The 12,695-nt window shown below is 39.3% G+C and overlaps 1 protein-coding gene across 7 annotated transcripts in view; it reads right to left on the bottom strand.

Annotated features, from left to right (window-relative positions):
* Positions 1–12,695, bottom strand: part of ANK3 (ankyrin 3) — a 701,075-nt gene that overhangs the window by 249,609 nt on the left and 438,771 nt on the right. The window lies entirely within an intron of this gene.

Raw genomic sequence — 12,695 nt, 5'->3', positions numbered from 1 at the left:
GCAGCAGCAGAAAGGAAGAAATATATATAAAATTTTAAAACAAGACGTGTAATTCACTCACTGAAAGCTTGCAGCTTTTAACTACTGCTAAACTCTCACATCTATAATTTCATAGTTGAAACCACCTGCTATTGAAATCTTTGATAGAAAGATGGTGAGGGGAAAGACACTGCAAAGCTGGGCCTGCAAAATCTGTAAAGAAGTATTGCTTAATACAGTACAATACAAAAGCAGGTTTTCCTGAAAGAGCAGCCAGATACATCTTGTCACCAGTTATAAATGCAATCATGCAGGGTATGGCTTAAAAGAGAAAAGTGTCTTCTATCAGCCATATGGTAAACACTGCCTTCAAACACTTTGTTGAAATGCCGCCTCATCCGTGAAGCCTGCCCAGATCCCCCAGGTGGAGTTTAGTTTCTCAATGCTCCCAGTATTAATTTCATTGAACTCGCTTTGTATTTACCACACAACATCACAGATTTTGGTATACCTGTCCTTCTTCCACCCTAAATTATCAGCCCCTTCAGAATATGCAGAGGAGGCAGATTAAGGAGCAGGCAACTGGACAGCAGCCAAGATGTCAGTCTTTAAGACAGGAATGCTAATTCTTTCATGAAAATGTAATTGAGAAGAAGAAAATTCTACCCCTCAGAAGGGTCTTTGGTTCCAGTGTGGGTCAATTCACTAAGAGTCAACTTGCTCAGAACCTCAGAGGCGAGGCGACTGCCTCTGGAGTCACCTGCCCCCTTCTCTTTTACAGTAGTGAGCCTTTCTCAATCACTACTGTGCCTCTAAATTGAGGCTTCTCAGCCTCAGCAGTATTGGCATTTTGATCTGAATAATTCTTTGCTGTAGGGGACTGTCCTGTTCATTGTCCAATGTTTACCAGCATTTTCTACTGACCAGGTGCCAGTGGTATCCCCTATTTCTGATAACTAAAAGTGTCTCCAGAATTGCCAAATGTCCCTTGGGGGAGGGGGGCAAAGTCTTCCTAGTTGAGAACCACTGCTTTAAATAAACAGTAACCCAACTTACATAAAGATTGTATGCTTAAGGAGGCTTCACTCTTTGGCCTGTTTGGGTTGCCACAAGCCTTGACTCAGCACAAGGCAATGTGACTCCATGTGTAATCTTCATCTTACTGTTTCCCCTGCAACTGGAAGCATTCTTGGCATATAGCAAGTGCCTATAAGTGTTTTGGGAATGAACGAATCAACAAATAAGTAAATTGGGTGGAAATAACTATTAATCAAATTATTGCCTGGAATAATACAAGAGGCTTTATTAGCAGCAGCAGCAGCAGTTTAAGTTGAGAATCTGATAGATACAAAGGTGAATACCAGATAAACTAAGTCACCGAGTCAGGTGTCTGAGAGCACACATAGCTATTACTTAAAATAACATAAAATTGGAATTTGAGATAAGCATGAAAATCATTTAATCAGAGCAGAGGTTTAGGCAGATGATAAGAGATAAAGGTTCAAGTTAAACAAAGGACGAATCAAAGTTTCCAGGGATTTAAAGAAAAACAGAATGCAGTTTTTAAAGAGGATCACTATTTAGAGGTTAGTTTTTTGTTTATAAGTTCAGTTAGAACTAAATTAGCTACGCAAGGATGGCTCATTGCACCATAAAATATCATCTTCTTTGTGCCTGTTCAATGACTTATCAGTGAATTTGCCCAGAAGGGCTCTGATGCCGTTCTGGGAACAAATGACATCAGTCTGCCTGGATATTTCAACTGCCAGAGATAACAACTGTGAGTTAAGCATCCCAAACTCCAATGTGGAGTGCATAACAACAGCAGCTAAAGATGTTAAAAAAGAGGTGTTGGAATTCAAGAAGAAAAGCCTTTGAATTGATCCCTTATCTGGAAAGATTTAATAATTCCATACACTGTCCAATTTCCTCTCAAGTTTCCTCAGAATTTTCCCATCCAAACCTCTAAAACAAAACAAAATCAGTATAAAACAAATCTTTGAATTCAGTGGTTCTCTACCTATTTGGGATCTGGATTCTTCCGAGACTAATAAAGGATGGTGAATGAATTATCTTCCATCAACAATTGCACATACACACGCCAAATCTACATCTGCATACACAATTTGCACATAATTTCATGTGGCTCAGGAGCGCTAAGCCTGCTCATGAACTTGCATTTAAGAATTCCTGCTCTACTGAAACAAATTCTCTGGTGGACGCCTTCATTATATCTATTTTTTTCAACAATCCTGATATCAAACAATTCTCTGAGATAGCTAACTGACTGCCTCAGAATTTTAGGAAGTACAAGCAAAAACAGATATTAATTTTCTTCACTTTCCTTGGCTCTGTTACATACCAACATGCTTACCACACCAAAACCATAACAACCACCCACTTCAAATAAAAAGGGGGAAAAGATAGAGAAAAAGCAAGAAGAGGGGAATGAAGACTGCCCTGAAGAAAATTTACATCTTAGGAAGTGACATTATAAAGCCCCCAATAAGTTCTTCCTTTCACTCTTAGCCATCAGCAAGCAATATGCCATATCTTCCTTCCTCAAATATTTGTTGAATGTCGACTATGTGTTAGTCATTGTGTCAATATCTGGATACACACTGGTGAACAAAATAAATGTGGTACAAATAATGAATTATTTGCTTTCATTTCACAGCTTCTTACTCTCTCTCCTCTAAAATAACCTTGCATAAGTGGCAGGGCAAATATTGGGTTCTTAACCATTTTCCCCCCAATTTTTCCCATATAGAGTATATAATACTTAGGCATTGTTGTTTATATCCTTCATGTAAAAAACACAGTATTTGGTACTAGACTCAGTATCAGTGGGTTGTATCTCGTTGCCGTCATTTCATGGAATAACTAGGACTTACCCTTAACATAGTCTATAGCTTGTTTTTCTAACCTTTTGATAATCTTGTATCAAAACAATGCCTCTTTTGATGCTGTATCTAAGATGCATCCAAAAACATCAACAAACTACTATGGAGGAAATTAGGTTCAAAGACAAATTGGGCTCCGCCACATGGAAAGTCACACAGACAAAGCCACTGCCTAAGGAATTAGTTGCACAAAAATGAATATGAACAGGTTGTTCAACACTTTTTTTCCTCTGGGTGACCAAAATCTGAGGAATTTGGAAAATGGAAGCTTATTTTGTTACCAGTTAATATCCTGTCTACTTAATCATTTTACTAGGAATATGAATCATGTATGTTTTTCAAGGAAATAGCTTCAGGGATAGAGTCAAGCACTATTATGAATTAATCTAGTAACTCAGCATCTTTACTGGCAGTGGAATATTGATATTATTCAACAGAAAGCAGTTATTGGAAAGAATAAGCATTTTCAGAGTGCCAACACTGGTAATACTTCATACCTTTGGCTATAAGTTAGACATGATTACAAGCACTTAATATTAACTTAATTATATTATTCATCACCTAATATGTATTAATTTTATAAGTCCTTATGTTAATTTATGTAATCCTTATAACAATTCCATTAAGTAATGGAGTGGGTTGAATGGTGTCTCCCCAAAACCGATGTTCATTACGAACCTCAGAACATGACCATATTTGGAAATACAATCTTTGCAGATATTATTAGTTAAGAAGAGGTCATAAGGGATTAGAATGGGCCCAAAATCCAATGACTGGTGACCTTATAAGAAGAGAAGTCACATGGACACAGAAGATAGATGATGGCCAAGTGAAGAAAGAGGCAGAGACTTGAGTTAATGCTACCTCAAGGCAAGGACCACCAGAAGTGGGAAAAGGCAAGGAAGAATTCTCCCGTAGCATCTCTAGAGGAAGTGTGATTCTACTGACACCTTAATTTTGGACTTCTGGCCTCCAGAACTGTGAGAGAATACATTTCAGTTATTTTAAGCCACCCGGTTTGTGGTGGTTTACTACGTCAGCCCTAGCAAACTAACACAAGTAGGTACTATTACTAGCTCCATTTCATAGATGAGAAAATTGAGCTGCAGGATGAATGACTTTCCCAGGGACACAGAGCTTGTGAATGGCAGGGATGCAAACCCAGTCTGGCTCTGGAGTCTAGGCTGTTAATCAGCATTCTAAGAAAGGGTTTACATGTTTGGTCTATTCCAAATGAGAATTCTTAGCTCATTCATTCATTCATTTTCCATCAGTCCATCCATTTGTCCATCCATCCATTGAATTAACTATTTTAGGCACTTTTAGGTTACCTTCCATGGATCAGGATTTTCTCATTCAGTTTACTATGAGACTCAAGATCAGGCTAACAGTGGATCACCTGAAAAAATGCAGACTGGAGAGCCAGTAAGTACATAATATAGCTCTGCTCCTTTGCTTCTAAACCTTTCTGGGGGGCGAGGGCCATTTCAGGAGCCTCTATCTACTTGAAGTGCCAATTCTCTAATCTTTCCCTGTTATCCCATCTTCCCAGCTACCTGGGAGCCATGTGAAGGGTCAGATGATCCTTCCTGTAAACTTCAAATTCCTTTTTTCTACTGGTGCCCTGCCTTCTGCCTACCAACATAGAAAACAAAACAAAGCCCAAAATACAAAAAATTTTCCTTCTACTTTTCTACCCAGCACCTGATTGCAAGTAATGATCTCCTCTATTTCCCAGCGCAGTGGATGAGGTAAGAACCAAAGCACTGGAATCACACAGCCCAAATCTGTATTTCAGCTATTCTACCTCTTAGTGTTTGGCAAGTTTTTGAAAATATATATATACCTTAGTTTTCTCAGCTGTCAAATGGGAATAAAATAACCTACTGTTAGGATAAAATTAGATAATTCAGGTAAAGTAATTAACAATGTGAGTGCATAGTTAGGCACTCAATAAGTAGATGTTTAGAAGTTCTCCTTTAAATATCCAACATTTTGAAAGATTGGTTTAGGTTCACACTGACTTATATCCTTAATACTAATTCATATTTGCACTTCTGGCAATATGGTTTCTCTCACTCATCAATACTGTCTCTCTGTATAAAATCACCAATGACCTTCCAGTCATCAAGTTCCATGACTTTTAAGTTTCTCCTCTTATAATGTTGAACCATTTGACAGTACTGATCACCTTCTCTTTCTTGAAAATCTTGTCTTGAGCTTTTCCTCTGTCATCTCTGTGTTCACTTCCTTCTGTGCCTCACTGCGTCAACCCATCACTGAAAATGTTCAGAACTCACATTTCTTTCCTTCCTGTATGCTCTTTCTAGGTGACCTAATCACTTCCATGGCTCCCACCATTCTCTCTAAGCCCAGCACTCCATATCCACATAGTGCTCATCCTCACCCCCAGACATTTCCATGTCCCGCAATTCCCTCACTCAACAACAGCAACAACAAAAGTGTGCTGAGATATATAATGCATCTGCCTGCAAACAGATAACCAGATGCTAATGACAGAAATATGAACAATAGATTTCCTTGTTTTTATTTAAACATCCCAAGATTATCCAAGCCACCCAGGCATGCAATCTTGGTGTAACTCTCTGATTACCTTTTTTACTTCACTCTCTCCCTCAAACCCCCTTCCAGAAAGTTATGTGTACACATCTGATTCAATATTCCGTCTCAGGGCCTTTTTTTAGTTCTTTCTCCTTTTTTAAAAAAAGTATTTATCATGATGCATATCACACATTTAAAAATACATAAAACATATATGAACAGTTTAAAGAAAAATCATAAGATGAACAACCACGTACCCACTATTCAACTCACGAATGCAACTTACAAGTGGATTTGAAGACTTCCAGTGAGTCCCTTCTTGAGTGGTTCTCCTAAGGCATCCTCTGTTTTAGTTAATTACTCTCATGCCTTTCTTTATAGTTTTAACATTTATGTACCCCTCCCTAAGCTAAATATTATGTAATTGACTTAGTCTTAGTACTGAGTACTCAAGAGTCTTAGTACTTTATGGAAGTAAAATTATATATTATGTATCATTCTGTCTTTGTTTGTCTAATGTTGTGTTTCTTAGAGTCATCCATGTTGACATGTAATATGTGGGTAATTTATAATTGCTAGCGTAGAAGAGTCCATTATGTGATTATAGTGCAATGTATTTATCCACTGTAGAGTTGATGGATGTTTGTCTTGTTTCCAGTTTGGACTCACTGCGAAAGATACTGCCACTAATATTCTGGCACTAGTTGGGGCACATAAGGGCAAGAGTTTTTTAAATCTTAGGATCATAAATGCTGGATCACTCAGTATGTGCTTATTCAGTTTTACTAGTTAATTTCTAGTTAACTGTATTTCAAAGTGATTGCACCAATTTACATTTCTGTGGCTTGTGACTGTTGCTTGTGATCTCATATTCCTTAGAAACTAATCTTTGGTAATTCTTTAATGCCTAGGTTAATGTTGTCATATTCCAAACAGAAATTTGAGATTGGTTCTGTCAGTTGCCTAGAGGCACTATCAACTCAAGATTACTTTAAAAATAAATGCTTGGCTTGAGGTTTTTTGTTTTTGTTTTTGTTAAGACTACACGGATAAATTTAGATCTCAAATTGGTATAGATATGAGGGATTCTTTATGGTTACACATTCTCAGGACAGATTTTTTTTTCCCTTCCATCTGGTGACAAATGGAGAGAGGAGTGTTTTTCCTGTCTCTTCTATATGGTGGGTTTCTTTCCTGTCCATTCTTATATTGGGGGCTCACCATTTGGGGCCCAGGTTAATGTGGGGTCTCTTGTCAGACTATCCACCTTGGGCAAATCCTAGGCTTTGTGTCCTGTACTCTGTATTCACACAACCAAGTAAAACAGTTTTTGCTTTCACACATATATATATATTTAAATCTCTACAGGCCTCTTACCTTTAAAATGCTAGTTCAAAGATGCACTTCAAAAGACTTACTTTTATTGTTTCCCTAACTTCTTAGCTTTCCCTGCAGCTGAAAATATGCTAGCTTTCTTTTTCCTCATTCATCCTGCTCCCTGGCCAGTTCAGGTCCTTGCTATATAATGCCTAGATCATTTTAAAAATCTCCAGGAGGTTGTAGTTGGCACTAATTGAATCGGCTAGAAGCACTGAACAGTGTATGAAGAGCCACTGAGGGTTCAAAGAAAGTCAAGACAAGGAAAATAGCTGCAATTAAATGAGTGCCTACTATATGCCTGGGACCTCATTAAGCATTTTACATGTAGTACTATTATGTACTATGTCTTACTATACATGTATTATCATTTATTTCTTAAGTATTCAATCAAAACAGGAATCTCATTACAGAAGCGGAAACCTAACTTTCTTAAAAATTAAATGGCTTGCGCAAGGTCACATAACTAATAAGTAAGCAGCAAGGAATGAAACGTAAGACTGCTTGATAACAAGCCCAGGCTCTTCCCTCAACACCAGGGGTTTTCCAATTGAGTTCCGTGGAGCCCCAAAATTAAGAAACACTGAGATCAAGGGTAGGGCTCAGTGAGCAGAGTTCTGTGTGCCTATCTTCAGTTTCGCCCCAATAGGTGTACCCTTATCTGTTTCATATATTGCTGTTTTATGCCATACCTCATTTGTTCAAATGTTGTTGCTGTTAAACCATAAAATCCACTTCTATGGCATACGCTCACAGGCCCTTTAAAACCTGTCCCAAACACATACTTCCAGCCTGAAACAAAACGTGAATCAACACTAATCTTGAAAGCAACCTAGATATCTTTTTATTCCTCAACTGTCCCCTAAAATTTCCTGGCACTGCAACTCACCTGGGTCATTGGTAATAGTACTAATGCTCTGCTAGTAATGCTCACCAACACTCCTCACTTCCCCGCACCTGGCCAACAGACTCACCTACTAAATTCTGGGTCCAGCTCAAAGATCCCTTTGTATTTGCTACTTTCCCTGATAAGCACTAGGCATGACCCCTTCTCGCTCTGGACTCCTACAGCACTTGGTCTGTTCTGCTTAGGATCACATATCCTACAAAGATGGATGATAATCTCTTTTAGGTAGGTCTTTGTCCTCCACCTTGAGGATGCAGCTTTCAATAACGTTAAAATCTAGCTGTGCACACTGGAGCCTGAATTCATAGTAGATGAACCTACGGAAGTTGATAAAGTCAGAGAAGCTCATTGGGAAGGGCCAATTCTGCATCCTGGAAACAGCTGGGAAAACAGTGGGTAGCAGGAGGCAGGATTTCAACAGGGTATTTGGTCAGTGAGAATAAAAGGAAGAAAAGATAGGTAGAAATAAAGAGCCAGAGAGGTTTGAGGAATGGTGAATAGACAATCTCTACTCAAAGGGGATTCCCCTGGGAGAGGGGAGTAGGCAAAAGGACAGGTTCAGAAGAGGTTTGGAACACCAGATAAATCTGATTTAACTTCACCACAAAGAGACCGGGAGGAAATAAAGAGTTTTGAAGAGTGAAAAGACATCATTAAAGCTATATATTGACCCAATTAATTGACATCAGAGTTGAGTGTGGGAGGAAATGGAGATAAGACCTGTGGGTCCTTGTTGTCAACCCCCCCATGCCTCAAGGATCTCCCAGGCAGGAATAACTAACACACACACACACACACACACACACACACACACACACCCCACAGCCAAGGGATTCAGATTCAATTGGTCTGAGATGGGATGTTTTGATCAATGCAGCTCAAGTCGATCTCCTTTGGTGGCACATTAAGTTATCCTTCACCAAAGGAGAAAGCCACTCAAGTAGGTTACTGTGAAAATATGTTTGTATGTGACAATGTGATAAGATGACCTGGGGGGCTAGCTGTGGAATGGACAAGAAAGTGTGATATAAGAAGCATTCTGAAGGTATACTGACAGGCTTTTAATTTCACATACAAGATTAAGATCTCAAGGCCAGATTTTAAATTGTTGACTTTTATAATTACCTCCCCCAACCCTTTTTCATCTATGCCCTGCCTTTTTTTTTTTTTCTTTTTAAAGAGATGGGGTCTTGTTCTGTTGCCCAGGCTGTATTCAAGCTCCTGGGCTCAAGCAATCCACAGTTTCTGGCTTATGCAACCCTCTTTCTTCTTCTCCCCTCCCCTTCTCTCCCCTCCCCCTTCCTCTCTTTCTCCCTCCCTCCCTCCTTTCTTTTTTGGAGACAAGGTCTCACTCTCGCACCCAGGCTGGAGTGCAGTGGCACTATCATGGCTCGCTGTAGCTCAGGCGATCCTCCCACCTCAGCCTTCCAAGTAGTTGGGACTTTAGGTGCACACCACCACACCTGGCTAATTTTTGTATTTTTTGTAGACATGGGTTTCAGCATGTCACCCAGGCTAGTCTCAAACTCCTAGGCTCAAGTGATCTGCCTGTCTCAGCCTCCCAAAGTGTTGGTGTGAGCCACAGTGCAGCCTTATGCCCCCTGCTTTTAAAGGCAAAGTTTTATAGCCAGAAACTAAAGATGAGGGGCTTTGCTTGGTAGCACTGAGAAGTAATTTTTAGTGAACAAAGTAACATGAGTTTGAAAATTATTCTCCATCAGAAAGGGGACTTGAAGTTTTCAAAATCTAAAATGTGTTTATTTAGAATAAGATAACTTCCAACAAAAAAAATTAGTCAAATGACTTGAAAGGCCCATTCTTCTGTGTTTAAGACTTTGGTATGGGATACAGAGCTGTGGCTCTGCCCAAGCACATGAGAGGGGAGCCAAAGGGTGGATTTTTTTTTTTCCTATGAGACTAGAGCTGAATCACTGGGACATGGCCATCACGATTGTGACCACTCAGTTGCCAGTTATTTTAGAGTAAGATATTGTGCACTGATATTTTTATAGATATCTTGCACAGTGATCTAATTTCCCACCAATTTCAAAAGAATGCAACCAATTACACAAACGAAAACAATGGTGACATTCATGTTATAATCTGCTGCCTGTCAGTAAAAACCTTGGATCTTTAAGAGATTGGTATTTCTCTTTTTAAGAGATTTGTCTATGTCAGCAAATGCATTCTTTTCAAGTATGTGTTTTGGGTGTGGAGATCTTAAACAAAGGGGAATTTTATGTGTCTTATCCATGGCAAGAGCTTGAAAAAACTTGAACCAGTTTAGTTAGGAAAGACCTCAGATTATTAAGCTTTTATTCTTTTTTTTACTTAATTGCTATCCAGTTATTAGAAATAAACCAGCACTTCTCATCCATAAATCAGCCAGAAGAGGAGTAAAAGGCGGTGGTTACTTAACCAATTAAAAAAATGCTTCTAAATTTCTAAAGGTGGCCTGTATTAGTAATCATCACTATCAAAACCAACTGAAGTAAATGGGGCTGGCTCCACGGATTCCCTCTGATTGCTACAAGGCTGCCTTTGCGTGGATTTTGCTTGGAAGTAACCTCAGTTCATCCCTGAAAATGAGGTCACTGTCCCCTAACACATGTTAGGCATGGTTAGCATCTTCACACTGGGACCTGTGCCAGAAAGGCCCCTGCTGGTGCACATTTCCAACCTGCTGGGGTGTCTGTGCACAGTGGCCACTCTCATGCTGAAAGGCAAAACAACGTTCCCATCTTTATCTTTAAATAGAGGGGAGTGGGACCAGTTAAAAAAATACAGTGCTGGCATGCTTTTGTTTTTGTAAAGGCAGTGTTTTCAAGAGATTTACCTTGCCATATGCTGATAAAACATACCCTCACCCAGTCTGTCTACTATGATCTGGTTTACATCAAAAGGAGGATCTAGAATTCAGGCCCTGGGGGCATTTTTTTCTCACTCAGAATTCAGACTCCTAAAAATTCTCTTGGAGACTGATTAGCAATGGAAATAAATACAGAGAAGAAAAAAAGTTTTCCCATGGGGGGAAAACGCATGTCAGGTGCTGGTGGGTGGGTGGGTATTTCTAATATCCCTCAACGTAAACTTTATTGTGTTCAGCTGCAAAACAGGATTTGCATTTGTCTCAAATTTTCTGATAATATAAAGTAAGATCTTAAAAAGCCAGTTTCACTTTTCTCTCAGAGGATATAAAATCATAGGGATCAGGAGAGGAGAATTTGTGCCTTAATAATATGAGGTCAATATAGTAACATTTTGTCTTGATTTGTACCAGGCTATGGCCAACTATTTTGACTTCAAACTATTTTGACTCATAACTTTCATTTTCCTTACACTACGGAAGTTGCAAGGTATCTTACTGTGCTGCAGACACAAAGTCATTATGCTGTATTAGGCAGAAAGCTATACATGATGTAAGGAACTGGTAGGATGATTTGACTGGATGACAAGCAAGATCCCCCCTGCCCTAAAAGCTCCATGATATTATGCAATGTGCAAATGCTTCCACTGCTAATGGTAAGTGTTTAATTTTCCAAATAAACAAAGATGGAACAGTGTTAATAAAAGTTCTCTTGTGGCCAAGGTACCTAACCCAAGATATGAAAATAAGCATAGCCCTTTATCCAAGATACTTTTCTTTTTTTCTTTTTTGCCAGACAGTCTCTCTCTATCACCCAGGCTGGAGCTCACTGCAACCTCCATCTCCCAGGATGAAGCAATCCTCCCACTTCGACCTCCCTAGTAGCCAGGTCTACAGTGCACACCACCACACCTGACTGATTTTTGTATTTTTCAGTAGAGATGGAGTTTCGCCATGTTACCCAGGCTGTTCTTGACTTTTGGGCTCAAGTAAGCCTCCCATCTTGGCCTCCCAAGTGTTGGGATTACAAATGTAAGCCACGGTGCCCAGCTCAAGATACTTTTCAAATTTAAAATTAAAAGGAATCATTCAACTTTATTTCATTAGGAAATTTTAGGGCAGCATGAGTTTGTCATGACTTTGGTGAAGCTATACAACAGGAAGAGCCAGGCCATCCTTAAAATTAATAAAATATTTGTCTTTGATTATTCTGAAATCTAAAGATTCAAATAAATAAGCCAGGAAAATAACCACAGATGGAGAAACCATTTCTGATAAGTAGGTTTTGCAGGTGTATTCATTACCAGACTCTTTTGAAACCTCTGCTGTGTTTGAACCTGTTTCTTGTTAGCTCTTGAGACAAAGAAGTACAAGAGAAATAGTAATACGTTGCTTTGGGGGGGGGGTGGGGAAAACAAGTCTATCCACCGCATTCTCAGGGCTAGGCAATTCAAAACATACAGCAGCCCTGGAGAATTATTTTTCTTTCTTAATACACACTAATGGAATGTTAATATAAGGAAGATTTAGTCCTTTGGAAAAGTGTAATCATGCTTATTTCAGGGAATTTTTTTCCCCATTGGGTTAAAATAAGATAGTAACACTGGTTTAATGAAACAGTAGTTAACGTTGGTTTGTAATCTGTAAGTGTTCTAGATGACAGCCTTCCCAAAAACACCTAAAGTATTTTCCATTTTTTTGGCAGAAGGTGCGCGCTGAACAAAAGAACATAAAGCCACTGGGGTCCTACACTTTCTTTTCTCTTTTCTTTTCTTTCTTTCTTTCTTTTTTTTTTTTTTCCTTTTCTTTTCTTTTCTTTTTTTTTCTTTTTTTTTTTTCTGGATGGAGTCTCACTCTGTTGCCAGGCCAGAATGCAGTGGCACAATCTCAGTTCACTGCAACCTCCGCCTCCCGGGTTCAAGTGATTCTCCTGCCTCAGCCTCCTGAGTAGCTGGGATTACAGGTACCCACCACCACACCTGGCTAATTTTTGTATTTTTAGTAGAGATGGGGTTTCATTACACTGGCCAGGCTGGTCTCGAACTCCTGACCTCAGGTGATCCACCTGCCTCAGCCTCCAAAAGTGCTGGGATTACAGGCA

The sequence above is a fragment of the Macaca mulatta genome, chromosome 9 (genome assembly GCF_049350105.2).
Source record: "Macaca mulatta isolate MMU2019108-1 chromosome 9, T2T-MMU8v2.0, whole genome shotgun sequence".
NCBI lineage: Eukaryota > Metazoa > Chordata > Mammalia > Primates > Cercopithecidae > Macaca > Macaca mulatta.
This window is presented reverse-complemented; position numbering and strand designations above follow the sequence as displayed.